Source organism: Pogonomyrmex barbatus, unplaced genomic scaffold (genome assembly GCF_055798465.1).
Source record: "Pogonomyrmex barbatus isolate J1 unplaced genomic scaffold, ASM5579846v1 scaffold1, whole genome shotgun sequence".
Lineage (NCBI taxonomy): Eukaryota > Metazoa > Arthropoda > Insecta > Hymenoptera > Formicidae > Pogonomyrmex > Pogonomyrmex barbatus.
The window spans coordinates 8,172,490-8,199,432 of record NW_028297098.1 but is presented as its reverse complement, the minus strand read 5'-3'; the positions used below and the strand labels follow the sequence as shown (position 1 = coordinate 8,199,432).

The following is a 26,943-nucleotide window of genomic DNA, read 5'->3' as shown; positions in this document are numbered from 1 at the left end:
ATGGCCAATAAATCATGACTGTATTTTTGTACACAGCCAAGTTTTAAATAAACAACAGCGGGAATCGCTTAGAAATTTAATAATAAACAACGATTTAAGCCACACTTATATTCCGTTTTATATCTTTCTATAATATATTTTTTATGGTATTCTAAGTTATGACGTGAGAACTTTTTCTGCAACATTCTTTAATACCGCTATTTTAAGTCGAGTAACCAGATCATTACAGAATAGATGTAATCTTGCATCTCCCTCTCTTTCTCCTCTATTTCTTAATCAATTAAGGACTACTTAGTTAGTCCTTAGTTTATAAGATCTCTCACGCATGAAGCTAAAGCTAGTCCATGCAGAGTGGATCGGTGTGTCCCTCGCGAACCTAATGAGACACGGGGCTCTCCATTCCTGCCAAACTATTAGTAATAGTACAGCTAATAATACGGGTAAATCTACATGCGCCCTGTATACTCTTGTACCCGCATACACACACACACACACACACACACACACACACACACACACACACACACACACACACGTGCGTGTTTCACGTAGGTGCATACGCGGGTCGGCATGGTTAAAGGATTGGAGTAGGGGGCAAAGGTTGGCGAATACGGGTGACGTTACGGAGGATTTTGCGAGTGGGAGTAAGATCGAAGTAGGGGCGATGTGTTCACGAGGAGTTCCCGAGCGAAGTCTCTTCGTGGGTAGCACGATCCAAGTTGATACAACTTTCCTAACAAGCCGGTCTTAACTTGGCGCAACCGCGAGCCGTCTGTGCATCGCGCGTGCAACTGCGCCTCGCACTGCATCTTCCTTCTCCCCTTTTCCCCTAAAGCGCGGCGCGTGTCCTCAGCACCTGCACCTGCACGAGAAAGCTTTTCTCGCGGATGTACGAAATGCACGAGCGGACGGAACGTGTTCCTGCAAAGTGGATAACCCAATTTCGCCGTGACGATATCGTTGTTTCGCGCATGACGACCAGTTTCGCGCGACACTGCGCGATTTAAACTTGCATCTTTAGCGTCTCACGTGGACATCTTATATCTTAGCATAAAGAGAAAAGATGAAGAAAGACGATTCTTTCGAAGATAATTTTTCAATTATCATTTTTGTTTATAATCTTTAAAATATAGATTTTAAGTAGATTTTTAAATCTTTATTTAAATTCGAGTGAGTCTCTATTTTATTCGTCACAAACAGACAGCGATTGATTATTATTTTTGCATCTCATTACACGCATAAGTGAAGAGCTAATGGCTTGGGACGCTGTATTTCTATTATGAAGTCAAATTTATTACACATATAGATTCACCCGTTAATTCCGTTTGCACGGATTACAGTTCTGAGCATATTGAATTAACGTTAATTAATTGGGCATCTGGTTTATGATTGCGCTGGAATTATTTAATTATGTTGAATTTTGCAATTTAATATCTTGACACGCAATGTATTTGGAGTTGCGTGAATATATCACGCCATAATATCAAATTGCAATTATGATAGGTAATTATGGCGAATATCGCAATTTAACACTTTAGCACATTATATATATTTACCTGCGTTCTACATTCGACATTATTTATTATTTCTTTATATGATATTTTACGATATTTATTTTATTTTAATATTATCAAAGATACTATTTATCAATATTAAATATAATAGTTAAGCGAATTTGTAGTAGTTAAAATTTAAGTACCATTCATACAGCTTCATTCGTTATCGTTAAGCTTCTTTTCTTCGTATGAAAGTGTTTGAGAAGTGTTTTCAACTACCGGAATTTGAAACTTTGTTTGTCGCAGTCGATTTATCGTCGTGCACTATCGTAAGTGTGATACGTTCTCAATATCGATCCATTTTCCCTTATCGATGAACCGGCAAATGGATAGAGCGGGCAAGGTTTTCCCGGAAATGGGGCATTTCGAATATCCAAAATTGAGTGCGACCACCACTGCCCCAGTGGTGGGTAACGAAAAGGGGGTTTACGGAACACGAGGCTCCGTCTAGGAAGGAAATGAACATTCGCTCGCTTAGATTCCTCGGGAAACGAGTGATTATCGAGCGCGTAACCAAACGGGCACGTCGTCGATTGGTGGAAACGAATATAGCATATATCGCAAATAACACGAGATCTAAAACGGTGATCGGTTTGTCGGCGAAATTTATCGGAAACAGCAATTAGCGTACATCAAACAAAGCGATCGATGACGAGAAACCGCGCGAATAATTTCGCTCACGGGAAATACAAATGATACGCCGGGTAAACGTTACGCCGTTGTATATCATTGAAATAAACACGCATGATTAGACGTCGCGTTTTCGAAGAGAATTATAATTGCAATTACAAGAAATAATAGATTAAGAAATAATTTGAAAATATGATGTATGTACAGAGTGTCACATTTTAAATGATGACTTCAAATATCTTTTGAATAATATATTTTCAAAAAAAAATGTTTCGTATAAAAGTAGAATGGCAACCATAAAAAATATCGAGAACGGCGCCATCTGCGAATAAATCAATATCGTAATTATGTAGCTCCCTCGAAATCCTACAATTTTTATGTAAAACATTTTTCTTTAAAATGCAACGTTCAAGAAAGATTTGAAGTCGTCATTTAAAATGAAACACTTTATATATTAATTTCTGTTTATTCAGATTATCTCACATGGATACATTCTATTGCTATTCTATTTTTCAATAAGAATATTTGAAATCAATTATTGCTGTCAGGCGATACATTTTGCCATATAACCCGCGATCTCACAACACGATATCGCGATTTATATCGCAATAGTCCCTGATGCGGTATCAAAACGTGTAGTCCACGTGCATCAATTGGTTGTAGAAGAATCGTTGGGAAAAAACGCGCTCACATAGCAATATTTGTACGATCTCGTACGTTATCACCCAGATTATCAACAGATTAATCGTTTATTTCGCGTCGCGCCGCGAACAGTCATGTAACGCACGACGTGTCACAATGTCGAATTTGTTAAGAACAATAACTAATTTTCCGTACAGCCGTATAAATTATGAATATCCCGTCCTCCACTTCCTTTCCCCCTTCCTCGGTCGTGTCGCGACAGGACGCGCGATTTTCCGGACGCCTCGATTACAGTAAAAGCCGACGCCCTGCGCCGCGGCTTCGCGGCACATGGGGGAGAGAGAGAGCGAGAGAGAGAGAGAGAGAGAGAGAGAGAGAGAGAGAGAGAGAGAGAGAAAGTGTGTGTGTTACGAGCCGCGGCAAACAAACGAGCCTCTAACGAACCGGCCGGTCCCCATTCACGCGCGAACAGCATTGTGCCACAATGTGCGTTGCGAAACGCCTAAATGGTGCGCAATAGTCGCTCGACTAGACGCGTTGCCGTTTTGCAACCGGATTTTGAAGTAGAATTTGGTTTTAACTAGAATTCAATACGAGCTAAGATGAACAACGATTAAATATCAGCCTTCAAGAATCAAAGAATAATTACAGGATTTAATAGATTGTCAAATTAATAATATTTTCCAATATTTGTATACGTATAATTTCCATTTTTTTACAAATATATTTATATAAATAAAATTAAGATAAATAAATTCTACAACATGAAACGTTAGTAAATAGTAGAAGATATGATAAATTTGTTATTAATTTGTAACTTACAACTCTTTCTGAAAAAAAAAAAAAAATCTGTAAGTTATTAATTTTTTATATAAAATTTACTTTACACTCTTTAATTATTATATTCGATACAATTGGTAGAGACAGATTGCACTTGGATTTTGTGAGAAGAAAAATCGATTATATTGACTTCCAGTTTAATTCACTATACGATCGCTTGTTATTTCGCTATCGATTCAGCAATTTCATAGGTACGCGCCATTTTCGATTATCGATTCAGCAATTTCGTAGGTACGCGCCATTTTCGAACAGTTAAATTGCGCTCAATAACTGTTTTGGACGCTGAACAAGTTGAATAAATTATGATAACTGTGCTTTATTCATTGATCTCTTCTCTCTCTCTCTCTCTCTCTCTCTCTCTCTCTTTCTCTCTCTCTCTCTCTCTCTCTCTCCCCCTCCTCTCTCTCTCACGCACCACACACCACGCACACACGCGCGAACGCGCACGCATACACACACACACACACACACACACGCACGCACGCACGCACGCACGCATGCACGCACGCACGCACGCACGCACGCACGCACGCACGCACGCACGCACGCACGCACGCACGCACACACACACATACACACACACACAATCTCTCCTTCTTCCTTTTTTTCGTATGTGTCGATCAAGGCGAATATATATAGCGACATAAAGTGAGCACAAATCGTACTGGGTCGTACAACTGCAATACAAAACAACGCAAACAAGTGGCGAACCGATATATCCATGAGAGGTACGGAATTTTACAACATTTCATTAAGATAAAATTTACTTTCTTGATATATTCACATTATTCACATTATTTAATTTCTATTAAAATATGAAGCTTTATAAATGTATTGACAATTAATTATTAAATGTGTTTATATAATTTGCTTTAATATTATCGAAATGATACAGAATAATAATTTAACAATAATTATGAGCGGTAATTATTTCCTAAAGAGATACTCCTAAAGAGAGTCCTTTTTCGAGGATTTTTTAAAATAATTATTAGAAAAAAATAACTCTTAAAAAAATGTTAATTAGTATAATGATTGAAGAGACTTTAAAGATATTTTAAGAATTTTTATATTTGAAAATATATGTGTGTATATGATGATGTTGCACAGCATTGCAGACTCTTATGTTTAAGGAACATGGTCTATGCGGTGTAGAGACCTCAAGTTGTAATTATTGAAAATGAAAATTCTTAAAAATTTCGAAACTACATCAGTTAAGTGTAAGAATTTTTTAAAATAGTATTTAAAATTCTTTATTAATAATTTTTTTCACAAAATGATAGCGAAAAAAATTTTAAATTTCATTAGATTTGACATCTTTAAACATCTTTATACATCTTATTCTCAAAAACTAAGAATTAAAAAAAATCCCTATTTAATTGAAACTATTCATTTTGTGAAATTATTTTTGAAATTTTAAGCTAATCGAAAATTGTTCTAATTATAGATGCCACCAGTTGAAAAAATGATTTCGAAAAAAACGATTTTAAAATTTCAATATCGATTATTTATCAGTTGAATTTATTAGTTTACCATAGTGAATTTATTGTCAGTGAAACAAACACGATGGATTATAGTGAAGAAAATGTAGTTAAATACATGGAGCTAGACAGAGTTCAAGTTAGGTTAAAGATCGTTTTAGAACAATTAGACTACTAGATGTACATGCTTTATAGTTTATATTTGAAAATACTTCGAATTTCATTAAAATCTTTTAGAAGCATACTTCTAATATCAATCTTTCGAAAAATAAAAAAAAAGACAATTGATTTCTTGAAAATACTATAGCGCCTCTTTAATAATTTCTCTAATTTAAATATTTTTAACAATCAGTTTTAAAATTTTTATGAATTTAAATATAATTACACACTATTTTAAAATACATATGTGTAGTAATGAAAACTTTATTGTTTAATGTAACAATCATTTAGTATAATTTTGAAAGTACATAAGAATATTGTAAGAAATATTGTGAAAGATAAGGGATAGTATTGTAAAATGTGAATGAATAAAGAAATTATGATTTAAGATTTAAAAATTAAGATGCAAATTATAAAATGTCAATTTAAAAAATATTTCTTAATAATAATAAATAAAATATTTATCAATAATAAATATTTAATAATTATTTATTAAAAATTGAACCAAAATATTGTTTATATATTATATCAAAATTGTATTTTTAAAAAATTCTGAATTTGATAACTTACAATCGTGCTTTTTAATATAAAATATTAAACAATTAAACAATCGTGATTTTTCTTATTTTTTCTATCCAATTTGTTCTTCGCGTAATGTCAAATAAATTTTTTTTAATAGAGTTTTTATATAAAAGTTAATTACCCTGATATTTAACAAGAAAATAAATGACATTTAAATAAATAACATTTTGGCCTAGTTGGAAAAAGAATCATATTCAAATTCATCAGGGGAGAAAATGAGAGAGATTTATATAGAGAATAATATTTAATCTCTAAACTATAAAAATATAAGAATAAATGACAACGAATCAAGTTTTTACGCATTTCCAGATTACAATGTAACTTATAATTAGATACTTCCTAAAAGTGAACAAGTTTAAGTTGACTCTTTACGTAATCGATTAAACCAGGGTTAACTGCAGTTGCAAGATCTCGCTGGAGTAGTCGCTATCGCACGTCAGCGATCGAGATTAACGTCGAGCACGGCGCGGTCTAAGTAATTGGAATCGGTTATCGATACCGTTCCGAAATTCGCACACGTGCGCCTATTTTGCCGCCATTTCGTGCCGCGTCGCGATCGTCTAGTTACCCTTGCGCGGCACGTTCGTCCGTTGGCCGAGGTGAATTACGCCGGATAAATATTTTGTAACGAACACTTGGCAGAGTGCGCTCGCGTAGCCGACTATTTAATCTTAGCGGGGACGTTTCGTTTCCGGCGCCGCGATCACGGATTATTTTATCGCGGTGCGTTAACGCCGATTATTCGTCGCTACGGTTGTTTATCAGTCGGCGATGCGATTACATCGCAACTCTCGCGCGCTGCCGCGGTTATCCATTAAAAGTTTTAATTTGCCGTTAACGGCATTCGTATATATACCCGCGCTGAAATGAATTGTGCCGCTTCGTCCACACCGCGTGTACCAGCGGGAAATGTCGGTCGCGGTGGTAATAATGGAGATCGCGCTAGATGCCGAATATACGATTCATTGCTCTCACTGCTGTACGTGAATTTTTCATTGTGGAAAGCTTGTTTTGCCGCGGAAAAGCATAATTTGCAACTTCGCTTGTACGCAGTCGGAATACTGTAATCTTTGCCGCGAAATAGATTAAATTATTTTGATGCTTTTTATTAGCACACGGTCCGACATTTGGCGCTGAACGATTATTTGGAAATGAAATTATCTCTTGCGTTTGCGACGGAAGAAAAAGCACAATATTTAAAACAATTCCGGAAATCATATTTGCGGTGTACATGACACGCTGTAGAGTTTATTCTCGCGAAAGTGTGGTACACGAATATAAAAGCGACATAAATTGAACTGTCAGTTAAAACGCAAACGTTACCGTCGCGTTACGATGTAAAGTAATTCAATAATCGTTTAACCGTAATTTAATATATTTTTTCCTACCGTGTATCGCCAGATGATACGAAAATTTTATTCGACTTTCAAGAGAGAGGAACATTTTGGAATTTTCGTCGATCGCCGTTTTCGGGAAAATCCGTCCGAACGTATTTCAACATCGGGCCGCGATTTGTTGCGCGCGTCAATCTATAACATCGAATGCGACTTCTGTTTGAAATCAATCATTAATCGCTGTCGATTCTATATTCGTGCGTCACTAGATCGCGTCGGACACGGTCGCATAAATCAAGCGAAACGGGGCACTTTTTATGTTGCTAGCGGCTGCACGGAAAATAGTCGTGCACACGCGTCGATTAAAGCAATATGGTGACAAGAAAAAAGATTATCTGTGACAGCCCGCTGCGACTATTAGTAAAGTCGACTCATCCTCTTAATAAAAAAAAAAAAATCACTCTCTCGACAAGAACTTTATGCAGAATGCAGGAAAAATTACGGAGAAAATTAATAAGAGAGGAAGCAACAAAGTAGAAATATTCTTTTGCGAATATTTACATTTCTCGGCGTAATAAAAATAATTATATCTATATATATTTTTTGTGTGTATTTTGTGTGTTATAATATTATGCATTACAAAATATAATTTTGCGAAGAAGCAAAAAGAGCTTTAAAGTGAAACGCTCTTGCTTTTGTCCTGGTTGGGAATAATATGTACTTTGTAATTCGCATACGCGAAAGTCTAAAAACGTAGCAAAATACAAGAAGAAAAATGTGCGTTTCTACGAGCTCTCTTGCACAAACTACTTAATCTACCCGTGTGACGAAGAGATATTCTTTTCTCAGTATTGCAATGAATGTGTGCATGTTTTTAACATGAGAGACATGCAAAAGGAGAACAATTTTGCGTCTTCGTGTTAAAGCGCGAATGCAATAATCTACCTTCCGCCGTCGCGCGCGACGAATTCTCGAATAATGAGACAGACAGACAGAGAGAGAGAGAGAGAGAGAGAGAGAGAGAGAGAGAGAGAGAGAGAGAGAGAGAGAGAGAGAGAGAGAGAGAGAGAGAGAGAGAGAGAGAGAGAGAGAGAGAGAGAGAGAGAGAGAGAGAGAGAGAGAGAGAGAGAGAGAGAGAGAGAGAGATTTGCACTTGCGACAAACGATTAATATGCAAGAAAATCTGGAACAAAAGCTGAAAGCGTACAGTTTTCATAAATCTGTCGAATTCAGAATGTTTGAGAAGGTTGCATTCTGCTTCCTGCTGCACGACGAAAATACCGTAAATACTTCTCGTATTATTTTAAATTTTAAAGACATCGCGTGGCCTCATGATATCCAATTTCCATTATACAGACACAACAGACAATGCAACTATGGAAATGGTGTTATCTCTGATTTCAACAATATGTTTTATAATATATTAAACTCTATTTAAAATTATAACTTCTTGTCAAAAATTAAAATGCTTATAAAAGCTTGAAATTTTTATATATATATCATATATTATAATTAATTTTTATATATTATATATACATATAAATTTTTATATATTATTATATGATATTTTTATATATATTTTCATATTTCTATCGAGTTTCATATATCATTTAGTATGATTATTATCATATCCAAAAAGTATGGCTATAATAATTCATGTAACTAGAAAATTATGAAAATTCATTCAACTGATCTTTTTCAAAAACTTTTTTACTTACATTTTTCAAACATACAATTTTAATAAATTTCTCTCTTTAGACTCTTTTTATCTAGAATTTCCGGTAAATTTTTGAAATACGTATCGAGCGTAACGAGCATGTCGCGATTATACCGGAGCCGATTACGAACTCGCGCCGGAAACGAAAGTACGGAACGATCGTCAAAATCTCGCTTCCAAGCCTCGTTTCCGCCGCCAAAGTTCAAACGACGGGAATGAGCTTAAAGCGTTTCACTTCGCTGCGACCTCCGCTACGTTGATGTGCAGCAATTCGAGAGGCGACGAGAAAATGACGGGGCGGGGGGAGAGGAGTAGTTAAAATGTCCTGGTGTTAGCCAGGTGCGAGGTAGAAGTGAGAGGATGAGAGTGAATAGAAGCGCAAAGCAGGCATGAGAAAAAGACGAAAAGGCTATGATAGCAGGGAAAGGAATAAGACAGAAGGAAGCAAATGCAGAGGGTGGCGCAAAGAGAGGAAATGGAATAGGGATTGCACACCCCTGCCTTGGAAACGTTACCCACTTATGCACGGCACATTTAACTCCATTCTGCACTGTAACGCAAGGTAAGGGCTATCTAAGTTTTAATCTATACATGACGTATGCACATGCACATGCACACGAGAACCATGCAGCTCGGTCATGCGAAAGTCATAGTCGGTAACATAATCGCTTGTTTTAACACTTGACCTCGTTACGCCGGCGGATCCATAAAGATGTATGAGCGAGACGAGCACTGTTCGCGAAAAACCGTATAATTTCTATATTATTATATTAGAAGTTACATATGCATGAAAATTGAATTCTCAACTCAATGTATGCACGTAATACAAATTTTCTAAGTATTCTATATTATATTTTATATATTCATCTACATCATAATTTGATGTATTTTTTCGCAGAGAGAAAAATGATAAAATCCATGGTAAAATCCATATAAAAAATCAAGAGATGGTGTAAATTTTTCTGAGTTAATTCCCTCTAATGAGTAGAAAACAATTCTGTTCGTAAATCTTTGAACGTGTTTATACCTTTTTAATAAAGCATTTTGGGACATGAGTTTAAATTTTATTCCTTTTATTTATTTAATCTCACTAACATGTATAAATTTGGTCCCGATCTTTGCGGATATACATGCGTGTATATATGTATTATATAATGTAATTTTTATATCACATCTTTTTTATTTATTTTATATCTTGAGTTGAGCTGTGAGAGGGACGCAGACATCAAGTATGCATATTTTTTCGTGATCATTACGATAGATAGGAGAGCGAATCTCCACGACGCGAAACGACAAATGGCGAATTTGTCTTGATCGGTCGTCCGATATTCATGGGACACGATGCACGGCGCATCGGCGTATCGTTCGTGCAACGTGCGTCGTGTCCCACAGCGTGTACAGCGCGCGTGCGGCAAACACACGTGGTGAAGCCGTGCGCCACGTGGGAATATAGGAGTTATTCGCGAGGCGGCGCGAGCGTGAATATAAATGGACCCGCGTGCACGAGCGGTGCATGTAATATCGTGTACCGGCTGTAATTTCCAATGTAGCTAACTGAGTTACATACGCGAATCTGCATCGCGCGCGAACTGCAGAATCCAAACGTAGAATCCGAACGTGCCCGCGGGATCGCGCGTTGTCCCATAGATCCGACTGGAAAACCGCAGATCTCCCCCCTCTCTCTCACTCTCTCTCGCTCGCTCGCTTTCTCTCCTCCCTCTCTCCGCTCTCCATCCCTTCCCCTTCTCTCTCTCGCTCACTCTTCCTTCCTCCCTTCCTCCCTCCCTCTCTGTCTCTCTCGAAGAGCGAAATCGAAATCCGAAGCCGACATTCCGAGACTAAATTGTAACGCTGCGGATATAAAACGATACGCGATATCTCTTAGGCGTGTAACGATTGCCATAAAAAGTATGGACGTTGAAGATTAAACTGACGCTGTCAAATAATATTTTTTATACGCAATGCGTAATCTAAAATTGAGTTTATCCCATTTTCTAAAGTGATTAAATTACTACTTGAAAAATTAATTTTGAAAATTAATTTTGAAATTAATTTTTCAGAAGTAACGCTTTTATTGAAAGGAAGCACTTTCTATAATTAAATTTTTTATACAATTATATTTTAAATAGTCTGTCTTTTAAATCTTTATTTAATACTTGTTATTAATTACATTTTTTCTGAAATATTATTTCTTAAAAATAATGTTTCTTTTTTTAAAAATTAAAAATAATTGAGGAAATTTTATATTTGATTTTTTTATGTTTTTGATACGTTAAATATTTTTCGGAAACATACCGGAAAGTAACTTTCCAAATTTTCCCTGATGCAACGGATGTCGTTGAATTAGCGAGCGTTCGTGCATGGTTCGTTTGTTTCGCCGAGGGACGAAGCCACTTTCTCATCTACGAGAATCCTTCAGGCCGTGACTCAGTTTAGAAGTCGCGAGGACTTCGTTAGTGCGGCTTTTCAAGCTAAAAGTCAAACATCGAACAAGCGGCGTGGAAGGATTAGAACGCTTTGTTACCTCGCCTCTTCCGCGGGAGTTCATACAAATAAAGGAGTTTTGTTTATAGCTGGTAAACTGTAATCTGAGAATAGGTATGTGCGCATCCTGCGCATTTTCTCTTTGTGAAAAATAATTCGGCAAAATGTGAAAACATCGAAATATTCGTTTTAATCGATTTGTCTCGCAGTACAATCACGTTAAACTTTTTGCATTTTCCATTTTACGCAATTTCACGCAAATAATATAACGTCGTTTGTAATTACGTTCAAATTGCATAGAAATGAATTTACAAGTTTGTAATATATTTCATTTGTCCAGTATTTAATAATTATATAACGTTTTGTGATCTGTCCACACCAAATATAGAATTTTAATTTTATTACGTCATTTGTATAATCGACAAATGAAATATACATTTCATTTGTATATGATGTAACTATAGTTTTATAAAATTACGATTCTGAGTCTATCTTTTATTCCTGAATTTATCCGTCATTTTTATTAAAGTAGCGCTTGAATGAAACGCTTTATTTCAATTTATTTCAATTTATTTCATACAAAGAGCAATGAGTCGAAAACCCAATTGTGTGTCAGATGCACATGCGAATATGAACTCTTCAGCATCGCCATTCTTTTTCATTCTATTCACGCTACCGGTTGTTGTTAGTTCTTCAACATGCATACCGGTTAAGTGCACGTTAAGAGACTCGAGGCAGGCAAGAGGATGATGCTTAGAGAGAGGTAATGCCACTATGCAAAAGCAGGTAGCTTTCGGCGCTACGGCAAAATCTGTGGCGACTGGCGACGGTTTTAAAGTGCGATTGCAATTTGTCATGCTTTCTTACAAAGTCACGAGATCACAGGCGTGAGCTTTGCGAGGTCAAGTGTACTCTCGAGATAAGAAACGTAATAGCACTTCTTGCGTTCTGTTTTTCACATTACTCGCTCCTGCGCACGGATTCGACGCTTCTGAGAAGTTGCTGCATAAATACCGCGGCGCAAACGTATTATACACCGTTACTAATGATCGTGCAATATAAAAATAACATAAAATTTGTTCATTTTTCATCCATAACATTTTTCATCCAACATCTTATATTAGAACGCATTATTTAATTAATCCATCCTTTGTAGAAAATAATTCTTGTATCTAGAGTTTTTAAATGGCGTTTCTAATAAAGCTCTCTTATCCACTGGCGAGCTATTCTTGACGAGTTGCACGTGAACTCAAATTCTCATTATACAGTTCGTAGTTGTGGAAAATTACTTCTGCAGTCATGACATACCTAGTCAAAGTTGTTAGTCAAAGTAACGTTTGTGGACTACTACCGTGAGAACTGTTGCGAACATCCGAACATTCAGTTCACAAAGTTGCGTGAATTGTGCAAATTGAAGGGGCAAAACTATGTTAATCCGACAAAAATGTTAAGTACATTTGGTCGAATATAATTTGTTCAATTGATATCAATCACGTTATACATTGGTCGTAGCACGGATGAATCTCAAAATTAATAATTGTAACAATTATTAAAATTATTATAATCATTTAATAGCAATAGATAATAAACAGCATTAAATAATAAACGACAACTTGAACGTATATATATATATATATATATATATGAACAATTTTGAGCGTGTTTTTCATATATCCTTATACATAACATAGATTATGTATTATATAAGATACTTATAAGATACACATATGTTGCTAATTAAAATTTATTATATAACAAGTTACATCAAGTTTATGTATATCTCGATAGTAAAGTAGGGGACAGAGTTCCTTCTTGCGCGTAGGGTCGCCAGACGGCTTAGCTAATAAATCATTAAGCAACTCGTCACTCGAGCAATGTCCTCGACGCGCACGAAGACGGATGATATTAAATCCGCAGAGAGACGTTCCTCGTCGAATGGCTAATTTGTTAAATAACTCACGTGTCTGCACTCGCAGGGAAACGAGTTTGATGACAAGATTGCGATAAGCTCCAAGCGAATTCCTCATATCAATTCTTATCGTAGTCCTTATCGTTTAAAGGATGATTATTTGCCACTTTAATCTTATTTACTGTTTATTTGTATCATAAGTGACAAAGAATTAAGTCCATGATTCAAATTCGTGATTTGCGAGATCTAAATCACATTATTTAAGAAGAGATACACTGAGAAAAAAATGCTGTTGAATCAATAGACTAATAGGCTAATTGGAAATAATTTTGTTAATTTAATGACATTATTAATGAAACAGTATATCATGCTCTTGTTTTAATAATCAAGATCTAGTGTTTCAGACGATACCGAGACTGGTCTCGGTCTCGGCGACGAGCCCGAAATGAGTCCGAGACGAGCCCGAGACGAGACTTAAGGCCCAAATTCGAGACCGAGACCTTTTGTGTCGAGAGTCTCGACGATATCGAGAATCTCGTCGAGACTCTCGAATTTTATGATATATAAGATATGACTTCATCAAAAAAATTATTAGATTAATAATACCTATGAATCCTAATTCTAATGAGAATAATAATTATTCATTAATAATGTTATTAATAATAATTCAGGCACGAGGAATGTGGAGAAATGTCGGAATCATTCTTGTGTCTCTGACGGAATGGCGACCTACAAATTTTCTATTTATACATAATAATAATTATAATATACAAATGTGATTATAAATGTTCATAATATTTTTAAAAACACTATGGGTATATATATTTCTGTAATATGTTACAGTAAGTAATATGTTACAATATACTTTAATTTTATCATTAATACTTATATATTATTATAATACTTGAATTTTATTTTTAAAACTACAAGTCAGCCAAGAATTTAAGCATAAAATGCGTGCCGATGTTCCGTTCAACCTATTTCTATGTTTTCTGATAACTAATGACGCTTTGGAAAATAATCTTTCCGCTGGAACAGAAGTGACGGTAATCCCAAGAATATCCTTAGCCATTATTATAAAGTAGGATGTGTTGCTTCATTTTGTTTCCAGCTTAGTACTGTATGTTCTTTCAATGCTCTTATGCACATTTATGTACATTTCGAATTCTTGAATTGGCGTTTTAATTTGTTTCATGTCAGAGAATCAATACATATGTAGAAGAATGGAAGAGATCGATTTTGACGCAGAGCCAATCGAAATATTTCTAGACAAGTGATAATCAATCGCTGCCGGTCGCGTTCGCAAGTGTATCCGCGCGGTGCGAGATAAACACGCGTAACGATTTTAGTTAAGTCTGAAAAGAGCCACATAAGACAGAGGATGAAAGAAATTTAAAAAATAAAAGAGTTGTCGTTAGACGCAAGAAAAACGAGAATAAGATTTCAAAATGTTATAAGAGACTATATTTTCCGACGGATTGATTATTAGGAAAGTGACAAGTTATACGGACGTTTAGATAAGCTTTTTTTGTTATATTGATTGGATTGATTTAGAGACGAATTTTAATAATGATATAGTATACAGTTCCTACTTTGTTTCTTCGAAATTTTAACTGTTTGCTTTGACTGTTTGTTTTTGACTGTTCGCATGAGCTTTTATTTTTCATTGGACTCATATTTAATAAAATTGTTATCTTTTTATTCAATATATATATATATATATATATATATATATATATATATATATTCTTTTATCATCTAACATTTTCCTACAAATATATCATTTTCGTCTGTTTCAATTGTTTCTGTACAATCATTGTTATTATTTTATTTTTCATCATAATAAAAATTGTTTTATTGATTGAAATCTGCTTTTATTTCTTTGCCCCACATAGTCAAATCAAAAGTTTCGATTTTATGTCGTAGATCTAAAATTAATGAAGCACAATAGATCCAATTAGTCTTCGAATAATGCTTGAGCATTTTATTACGCCCTGCTTGAAATGCAATTAGTAAGCATTCGTCGATTTCACTTCTATCGACCTTTCTGTCTAGTTCAAAAATTTACTTCTCGATAGAATCTAAAAGTATATTAAATCCTACGATTATCATCGGTAATGTTGCATATTTATCACCTCCTAATAAAGTCGACGGTTTTAAATTTAATACCTTAAAATATTTATAAAATTTTTCAAGAAGTAACCAGTCATCTTGATTAAGTTTTAAATGAGGAAAAATTACATTATTCTCGCAAAATATATTTAGAGGATTTTTTAAATGCAATCCGGCTTTTATATCATGTGTACTATTCCAACAGTGTCGAAACAGCAATATTGGACGATACATATTTAACATTTGTAGTCTCGCAGCAATTACGTAATTTAATTTGCCATTGTTCCGACAAACGTATGTGTTTGAACATTTCTCGCAGTTTCATTAAACACGTCTGTTCGTTTATACCATCTTTTATTTCTTCATCTTCCTCGTTATCGTATGTCATGTCCTGCTGCTTCATCATTTCAAAATATCTTGAACGCCTAAATTTAATATATGAGCAAAACAACGAAAATGTTGTTGTTTTGCATCAAAGCGAATATCATTTTCTTTCATAAGAACTTGCAATTCTTTCATAAACGATATTCGCAGCTGCATTATCTACTGTTATTCTCCCACACTTATTTTCAATGTGAAAAGATTTTAATGATGTATAAAAAACTACAACAATATCTTTTTCTGTGTGTTTTCTTTTAGAAGGGATAAAATCTAAAATTACTGTAGTTCCCAATTACTGTCTACAAAATGGACTGTAATTCCGTAAAATGATTTATTTGCCATGGAAGTCCATCCATCAATAGTAAAAGAAATTTTTTATTCATTTTCCATTAAAATTTGTTTCAAGCGTTTTTGGAGTTTTTCGAATTTTTGCATTATTTTCGTTCTTATTGAATCTCGTTTTGGCATTACAACTTTACTGTTAAATTTAAAAAAAAATGTGTAACATCATCTTCGAAAAAATTAAAAGGCAAATATTTGATGCACATTCAGTTAACAACCAAATCATCTAACTCGCTTTGAGATAACGAGGTTTGTACCTAAAAGTAAAAGAAGATCTTCAAGGTAAATATTTTTAAATAAAAATTCAATTTACACTAAAATGGAGTGGAATTCTTCTCATTCCGTTAAATATGAAATTTAAATGTTTGCGATTTAACATTCTTAGTTTTCAAAAAATTATTTTTAAAATGGTCGTAGAAAATCTGATTATTTAATTATAGAATTACGATTTGACTGAAAAATGTAAAAAATTTAACAATATTTTATTGATAACAAAACATCAAAAAAAATAATAAAATATACAAGCTGTATAAGACAAGAAGTTGATATGCTTAACATTTTTGTTTCATAATACCCATACATATTTTTTTATAATAACCATATATATTGAGAACAAAAGGTATTTATATGTGAAAATATAAGTTAAAGTAGAATGTTTTATAATATATATTTATCGAAACTTTGTTTACATGAAATATATACAAAATAAGAAAAAATTTTTATTGTTATTTTATTGTTATTTTTTTATTTGACAACGGAATTACATTACAGTAAAAATTTTTAAAATACGCGAAATTGATGAAAAAGAATGATTAAGGATACTTTCCGGTCTAGATTTTTGAAAAAAATCGATTTTTTTATTTTATATTAGCATAATACAACATGTCAAAAATGCTTCTTCAAGTTTTATGATAAGAAATCTTCAAGTTTTATGATAAGAAATGTACGCTACTTTAAAATAATTTTGTAAACTTTGTAAATAATTTTGTAATCTTTATAACATTTAATCAGATATTAATTTTTAAAATTTTAAAATTGACAACATTTTTTACAAAAATTTGTTGATTATAACTTTTGTAAAATAAAATAAAATTTCAGCCTAAAAAAATAATGTTTTGTTTTATGTATATTGTGAAAAACGTTTCGAACGATTTAATAAATAAGCTTTCTTTACTTGGCCGATTTGAACAAGAATGGTATAAATTTGCAAATATACTATATAATACATAAATTTGTAAATATACTATGTAATACAATTTTTTGTATATTTTCATATACATTGCGAATATCCTTTTTATGAAATGTATTCTAACTTCTGAAAATACATGTAAGTTATATTTAGTTGATAAAGATTGAATTAGAAATTTAATTATTTATTTACACATTTTCTATTAAAATAAATCACTGATGTCATTACAAATACGTTTTAGATATATAATCAACATGTAAATATTTTAAATTAATATGAATTGCATACACATAATTAAAATAATCTTTCCTAATTTTTTTAGGAAAGGCACTGATTGTTCCGTACTCTCGGTTTCTGAACTAGACATTTTTTAAAATTTAATCTTCACTTTTAGAAACGATATTCAATTACGGAGATTATTGTCCTACGCAGAAAATGCTTCGTAACTTCGTTTGTTTCCAAAGCAAGACGAACAAGCTAGATAACTACACGCGCCAAGAGATGACTGATGAATATAACAAATAACTGACAAACAAACAAATGACAAACAAACTGCTTGCAGATCGCGGGATCCATGCAGTTCCTAACTTATCGGCCTGATTTACCAGGCCAGGCAGAGTCGATAAGTCAATAATGTTGAATTTGTTGATTCTGTCGGGAATCGAACTCAGAATTTCTGGCGTAACAGATTAGTGTGTTGTCTGCTACGCCACGCTCGTGCATCGGAAGGGATACTTTAGCAGTGATATAGAATAATAAGTAATAAGAAATATAATAAATAATTGTCAATCTATAATAAATAATCTTTATTTGTTTCATTTTTCTTTAATTTAGAAATGCATAAATTGCTCCGTGTTAAAAAATTATTTAAAGTATTAATACACAAATTAATAAAATAGTAAATAATTTAAAAGTTTAATTAATTAATAAAATAGTGGATAATTTAAGTTTAATCGCATAGAAGGAATTGAAAAAATACTTATTATAATTATCGAGACCGAGAGTCTCGATTCGAGACCGAGATCGAGAAGAGATTGTCATTGTCGAGACCAAGCCGATACCGAAACTAGACTGAAAATTTCAAGACCAAATCGAGACCGAGACGAGACTTGAGTTAATCCCGTCTCGTCTCGACAAGACCGAATCACTATCAAGATCTTCGTTTCATTAATAATATCATTGAATTAACAAAATTATTTCCAATTAGACTAATGCTGTAATTGATTTAACAGCATTTTTTTCTCAGTGTATAGTCTATAAAATTAGCTACAATAATTTTATCAAATTATTTATTATCGTTATTTATTATCAGATTATTTAATTTACTCTACTAATGCAATAAAAACGATTTATTAAGAATAATTAACTTTGATAAACTTTAAATTGTATATAAATAATAAATCTTATTTTATATAAAAACAATATATTCTCTTAATTTCTATAGTTAAACTTTCGATTGCGTTGATTTAATCGAACAAAAGAAAAAAATTATGATTTGCAATTTTTTTTATCTTCGATCAAAATATTAATAATAGTTAAAAAAGAACATATAAATTTATATGTGTGTGTGTGTGTGCATTATTTTATTATCCTGATGCTGTTTGAAGAGATTGCATGTACAGATACGCTGAAAAACATGTACTTTTCAAATTGAATAACAGTGGTCAAAACGAGGTTACATATCTTTCTATGGATAACAATAATTTTGTCTACATTAGGTAGTTTTAGATGCACCATGAAGTTAATTTTACCGAATTAAACAGAGTTGCGAACCATTGTGCGCGAAGTATAATGGGTACAAATACATTTCAACAGGTTAAAATGGGCTGCGCGCAAGCTTTTTCTCATTTTCACCAGCGGAACCGACGAACCAGCCGGTAGTTTGCGGTAAAATATGGCCAGCATCGTTGTTTATTTACTGCCTTTATGACTACCTTGGATGTGTATGCCGGAATGTCTAAACTTGACACCTTTTGTTCGCAGGCCAGACTATCTACAAAACCTGCTGTATCACGTTTGCAATATGAACTATAAAAACCATTTCCTGGCTGCCAAGAACCAGTTTCTCTTGCGTGCTGTCATTTTCCAAATAATGCTGAATTTAATAGAAAATTAGCAGAATTGGTATAATAACTCGTTTGATAGCGATGATTCAATTTGCATTGTATTTCTGTCCAAATATAGAAGATATTAAAATCGAAAAATTTGAATTATATTCTGCATATTTTACCTCGTGTATATTTCTATAACATATATATATTTATATATATATAAAAATATGTTTAAAACCTAATAAATTCTCTGTTGCATAATTTCCAGGAACGTAGCATAACAAAAATATTTCGACGACATTAACAATAAAACTAATGGCTACGCATAAATTCTCTATGAGATTTAATGCCTTTAGGATTTCAAAATATTTATCTAATAAAAATATTCCGGAGAAACATCCTTATTTTTAAATTAAAAAAAAAAAAATTTATAGCAGTTCTAGAATTAACGAATCTAATTGAGAAGAAAAAATCCTAGGAATTTTTAATTACGATATAATATTAATAAATAAGGTCAAGAAAATTTCAGTAATAGTTTTATATCTAATCGGTGTGTATTTATAGTGCAGTCAGACACTATTTATTTTTTCCACTGGAAATATTTCACATTATTATACGTGATTTTTCTTTTCTATTAAGAATATATATGAGAGTATGATATGATATTAAGGGTGTGATTAAGAAATATTCGAACTTGAAATATTCAATCAAAAATTTGCGCTCGTTTCACTTCATTCATAAAGACGTTCTTGCATGGTTAAGCAAGACGGTCAGAGAACGATGTTTCGCGTCCCGTGGTTACTTCAGTCTCCGACTCGGTCAGATTGGCGTCTCGTATTTATAGTTTGACCTAATCTTCAGAAGAGTCGAAGACGACAAGACGCGCGACGTGCGGGAGAGAGAAATTATCACGGTATCCCGACTTTCCGTTTTCCCTGAACGTCGTCATGCCTCTGGTATTCGTTTTCGTTCCGTAGCATCGGCGGGGCAGCGACGAAATTAACGTCGAAGAGGAGAGGTGAGTAACCCGCTCTCTGAATTCGGCAACAACAGCCTCCTTCTCGTTGCTTCCCTCGCGTGTGACGCGTCTACTTTACGTAACTTTTCACTATTCTGATTTTAAAGCAGTGATTCTTCTCGATTATATTCGCAGAAATCTCTTTCTCTACAGATTTTTCAAAAATATAATTTCTATTATAAACAAATTAATATCAAATTAAATTATTACAAATCATTATTATTTCAACAGATAGAAATTACGATCTTTGTCATACATGCACTCTATCATTTTCTTTTTTCACGAAAGAATTGAATAATTTATCTTGTGTCGTAAACACAAAATTTGACGTACATAAACTATTAAATAACGTAATACAATTATATATATATATATATATATATATATATATATATATATATATATATTATAATATACATATAATTTGAAAATATATACGATAAGATAGAAAGCATATGAACTTTCTATATCTCTCTTGAATGAGACGGCGCGTCGTGATTTATCAAGCGATTTTTACCTTGCGGGAACGCAAGCGATTTGTCCTGCTTTCGGCGTGCAAGTTACGTAAACAGCAGCCACGAGAAATAAAAGAACGACATACGTATCTGAGCCGTGATATCGTCTTATCCTCATGGGAGACTTTAAGCTGGCCAGAGCTTAACGATCGCGGCAACAATGGCCACTTTGGCGAAGAGAAAACGACTGCTCGTTCGCCATCTCTTCTTCTCGTCTCGGGAGAAAGAAATTCTCCGACTCCTTCGTCGTCCTCGCTTGACGGCCAATTAAGGGGACCGATTACCCTCGCTCGTATTATTCGCTCAAATAAAATGCGTTACGTTTTGCATCAGAACCTCGATTCATATAATTGCGAGAACGCATTTCAGGGCGAAGCGGCATTTGCGCGGTGTTGCGTTTAAAAAGTTGTTCTGAAAGCTTTTCTCAAAATTTTTGTTTAGCAGTTGCCTCATCCTTTTGCAAAACTTTTTTTTACAAAATTACACGCACTTTCAGCGACATGCTAATTGCATGCATTTTCCCGAATTACTTTTAACAGCATGGAACTATTCCTATACTGTATTTGTATGTAACGGCATTACTTACATTCAATTTTTATCAAACCTTATGAGTGTAAAACCACGAGATTTTACACTCACGGTTAAATATAATTTTTCATAAAAAGAACACAAAGAAAACACGTGACTGTATATTCACACTTACAGATATCTTTATGAATAAAATTAATTTACTTTGATTTTCCAATCGATTGCTATCTGATTATTTAACGTGTGACAGATATAATAGAAAATTTCATAGACTTTTTAGAAAGCAGAGTAAATTATTACCAGCCACGCTGTAATGATTTTAGGCGTGTACATAAACAGTCCATTAAAACGTAATGATATCGAATTATGTTTTCTTTGATGAACCTTACTTTTCAACGAAACATACGGAAAAAGGGAAAAATACCGTTTAGAGAAAAATCATGGCTCTCCCCCCCCTCTCTCTCTCTCTCTCTCTCTCTCTCTCTCTCTTTCTGTATCTATTTCTATCTCTATCTCCATTTCTGTCTGTGAAACTCGTGGCCGCATAAACCTGGCTGTCTGGCCAATTATCCTTTGATGTGCTTATTCGTACGTTGCAACTCGCATTCGACGCCACTTATTTCATAAGCTAAGAGACGAGAGAGGGAGAGCCGACTAATATTCATCATTCGCTCTTCTCTCGCGAAAATCAACAGTTACATATTCTGTTTGCCGACGTCTCGCTTCGCCGCTCGGCGCTATCGGGCGCCCTTTGATCCTCGCGATGAATATCGTCCGTTTGCGTCGACAATTACGAATTGAGTAATAAGATGAAATACGTGGTGCCGACGACTCGTTCACGACCAACGTAGAATCAAGCAGTTGAATTCACTCGCAATCAAGTTCGCGATATACATATTCGATGAAAATTATCATATCTTAATGTGTACAAGTCATGTGCGTTTTGCACTTTCGTAAAGTATTCGTACGTATCGAAAAAAATTAATCTTGATTCTCGATTGACTCATCAAACGTCATTCGAATTTTATATGGAAAAAATATTTTTGTTGGCAAATTTAAAAATTCGGCCAGATTTGAAAATATGATAGATATATTTGATTGATAGATTTGAAAATAATTTTGTTGAGTGCAAGATTAAATTTTTTTTTACATTATTTTACATTATTGTTACGTTTAAGTGTCCTACATAATAATTTTGATGGTTCAACAAAATTATTTTTAGATCTGTATCCGACCAAATTTTTATATTTGTCAGCAAAACTGTTCGCATTATCGATAATTGATAATTGATAATTTAGATATATTCTATAGAATTATATTTAACAAAAAATTATAAATTTAGTAAGATATTAGATGATATAATATATACCTCATTCTTGACACGCGGATAATCTTTGCCCCTCACGCGACTCTCACAATGAACAAAGAGAGAATGGATAATGCTTGACCATTTGCACATACCAGCTGTACATTACTCGCCTCAAAAGCACCTCTGTTACCACTGAAAGCGCCCTTCGAGGCTATTTGCCAAATGATTTCCCGCTCGAGATACTCGTCTGTTTGCTGCATGCTGCATACTCACCATAACTGTAATGCAGCATTTGGGAAAGGTTGTGTATCCGTCTCTTTCCAAGGATATTTTGATGACGAGATGATCATCTCTATCATCATTTTACAGCCCATGCATTGCAAAACAGTCGTGATCGGACTAACAACTGTATAACAAGAAGCGTAAATGTAAGCATACGAAATACTGAAATATTAAAATCATAATAAACATGTTTTTTAATTATTTTAATTGTTTAATCGTTTTTCTTGATTTTATTCAATAATTATGCTTCAATTAGTTGGGACAAGCGTAAAATTAGTATACTTACGCATTTAACATTAAATAGCGGTATGTAATTATATATGCGCGTTATTCAATATTTTAATTATTTTAATTATTTGTGTATCTATAATTAATCTTTGTTAATATTTTAGGTGTGTTTCAAGTAGGATTCGATATATTATTATTAACATTTTAAGAACTCTTTTTATAAAAAAAGGAGCAATACCAATCTTTGTTATGATTACAAAAGCCTTTCGACATATGTATTCGCGACATTTACACTCATTCCTCTTAATATCGTGTTTGGCTTAATCCGAGAGAAAAATACGACGGACAGGCATTAATGAAATGAAGATGGCTTTTTTATTTTTTAGATAGCCTTTATCCCACTGTATACTCACTGTATCCGGCACCAGATGCAAAATTCATGTAAATATGGAATCCTCTTTATGTTTTTCATATGCGTTCGCCATTCACGGTCGTCACTGAAAAGCAGGGTTATCGCGGAGATAAAGATTTTCGTTTCACAGTATAACGCTCATTATATGGTAACAACCGAATCTCTGGATCTATGTGAGATTTCGCGAGAGCGTTATTCGTTAAAAAAATATGATAAATCTAACGTAATAAATCTACCTGCATGAAACCACATGCTGAATGTCATACGCTCGCAGAGCATTTAAGAGTTTTTATAGCACGTGAAAGTATCACGTCTTAAATTTGTCATTATATAATATAATTAAAAGAATTAATTAAAAATTATACCGCAGTAAGAAATAGATAGATAGAAGAAATAGTAGCAAAATTTATTGTATACAAATATGTGAAAAAATCAACTTCTTATTCCAATTTCTTCGAGATGTTGTTTCTTTCTGTTTTATTTGTAAAACAGAAACGTAAAGTAGAATCATAGAGAAACTTATAATTATGAAAATGGATCGTCTTCAAAGAAATTCCAAGTGACTCGTAACTTTGTGCTTTCCTCTTCACCAGAAGATTCGGTGGCCACAATAGAAGTAAAGTTTCTTCGATCCGTAAGACTGAGATAAAGTCGATTGCTCGATGAAATCGTAAAGAGAGAAAATTATCGCGACGCGAAAAGTTGGAGTCCCTATAAAATCCCGGTGATAGGTAGAAATTGTTAAATATTACCGACAGGAAGTGCTACCAAGGTTTCCATCGAGTGAAGGAGCTACCCGTTACGTAGTCTTCGGAAGACTTTCGGGATAACGAGCCGCCTTAGCCTCGCTTGAAACGACCCAATTCTCCTGTGGGAATCCGCCGAGGCGGAGGTGGTCGCTCTGAGAAGAAAGCTCGATAGTAATATCGATCGATAGACAGAGAGCGAGACTAACGGATAGAGATAAACCGAAGAGTAAACGAGTCCGACAAAGAAGGTTTATGATCGTTTGTCCTTTCGCGGTAGAAAAAAAATCAAGCTTATCGAGCAGGAAGGAATCCCTTCCGGGTCACTTTCTGCGAAAGACAGACTATGGCCAGCAGGAAATAATAAAAAGAATTTGTGATTGCAAAAACATCAGATTGCAAAGATGATGTAGAGACATAGGAAATTGATGATGTATTACATCAGTGTATGTGAAAATGTCTCAATGTAATTTATTATTTAATATAAACGTTAATATAAATACAGGGATTGTTGCTCACGTTTGTCGATTATAAAAGAAACAACAGAGTCGCAGGAAAAACTGAAAAAAATAAAAACATTTAATTATTTTACAAGAATTGTTGTTTCTTATCATGGCTGAATTAATCTCATCGTCAATGTTATTAAAAATGGATGAATAATGCCTCATAAAGACATTATACATATCATATATATACGAAAAAAATGCTAAATGCTTCTCATGTCCACACTTTCATATTATTTTCTCTTTGCCTTCGTAAAAAAATATTAACGGGACGCATTACTGTAATCACTTCCCCGGAGGATTCATCAGAGTACCAACGAGAAGGAAAGTCGAATCCGAAGTTCGATACAAGATCGCTCATTCTTTTTATCCAATTGAGAGAAAAAAATCGAGTTTTCTGAGCGGGGGAACAAATCCCTTGTACTTTTCGCAAAGTTTTCTGTAAAGACATACTAAGGAGGGGGTAAAGAAGAAAGAAAGAAGAGAGGGGAATGTCCCTAGTTTTCTTCCTTGTGCCGGCAACCCTCAAACTCGTGATTTTCATCTTTCCCCTTGGTCTTTGTCCTTCTTGTTCGCTTGAATCATTACTTTATCTTTTTTCCACCTTTCACATAGAGATCGTGTCTTTCGTCTTTTGGTTTAGTCCATCTTCTGCAACCCCTAGTCTTCCGCTGATATCTTCCCGCGACTTCTTTCATCCTTTTGCGAAATTTTTTTCTCGCAAGTCTCCTCCTTTTCTTCCGGTTTGTTCTTTTAGCATTATCGTTCGTTTACGTTTCCACATCTTTGATTATCTTGTTTATTCCTTTGAGAGTTTCTTTTTTCTTTTTTCATTCGCTTCCTTTTTTCATTGTTCGAAAACATGCGCAATTTCTTATGTTTGTAGTTAAATTTTCGCTTTTAACATATTATTTAAAATTTAATCAGAAATATATCGCAAAATATTCTGATAAAGGCAAGACAGTGACATGACTAAAGAAGCTTTTATCGCAGAAAAGTTTAATAAGTCTTTCAGCGTTTACTTTAGATGATGTCAATTTCGATTATTTTGTCCTGTACTTGACTGAACTTTGCTGAAGAAGAATAATAGTTTTGATTGATATTAAGTAAATACATATATGTAGATAATAAATCCGATGCTTTTTCTTCCTTTTATTATCTTTCTCTCTTTTTATACATTTCTCATTCTTCACTTAAATATTCTCGTTTCTTGCTGCATTTTTCTTTATTCTATTACTTATTCTTTTCTCTTTCGCTTTCTTTTTGACTTCGAGGGTATTAGTTACGCTACTAGACGAAGAGAAAACACTAAGCGAAACGGAGACGCATCATAGACGGAAAGTCAGTAGTATTAACCGTGTGGAATATACGGTAAACATACGTCACTCGCATATTCGTTCAATTTTCGCGGAGTAAACTGCATCCTGCTACTACAGCTGCTTTCGGTTGGAGTATTTGCGGTATGTTCGGCTTGTATATTCCGTGTGTGTATATTTAATGGAAGTTTCCCATGGTTTGTCCATACGGTATTGACGTTTCTGGCTATCGCAAATAACATTGTTTTATACGATTGTTTTATGTGCAAGTGCGGCACATACAAATGAATAGTCCAGTCCGATGCCACGAGAATTGTTCCTAGCAATAGGGATTTATTTGTCTTATTTGTCTTTGGAGAAATTGCTAGAAATAGCATCGTAAAATAATATCGATCAAAGCGTAGAGTACACAAGAAACAAAGTTTGAGAGAGAGAGAGAGAGAGAGAGAGAGAGAGAGAGAGAGAGAGAGAGAGAGAAAGAGAAACAAATTTAAAGTTAGTCCCCTTACACAAATTCTATTACATTCATATTTGTTCAAATCAAAGATAGAAAGATAGAAAAGAAGTGAGAAAAGAAGTGATAAAGATAGAAAAGAAGTGAAGTTAGTCTAGAAAAAGTAGTCTATACAAAAATATGGAAAGATGAATTTGTATATTTCGCGTGTTATACAATACTTGCA

General features: G+C 33.9%; 1 protein-coding gene and 1 long non-coding RNA gene across 5 annotated transcripts in view; one reads left to right on the top strand and one right to left on the bottom strand.

Moving 5' to 3' along the window:
- LOC105431931 (spondin-1) overlaps nucleotides 1–26,943 on the bottom strand; it is a 186,299-nt gene that overhangs the window by 62,406 nt on the left and 96,950 nt on the right. The gene's annotated exons all lie outside the window — the stretch shown is intronic.
- LOC105431929 (uncharacterized) lies at nucleotides 20,774–24,147 on the top strand. Its single transcript, XR_968345.3, has 2 exons — nucleotides 20,774–22,431; nucleotides 22,810–24,147. It is a non-coding gene; the product is annotated as an uncharacterized LOC105431929 (long non-coding RNA).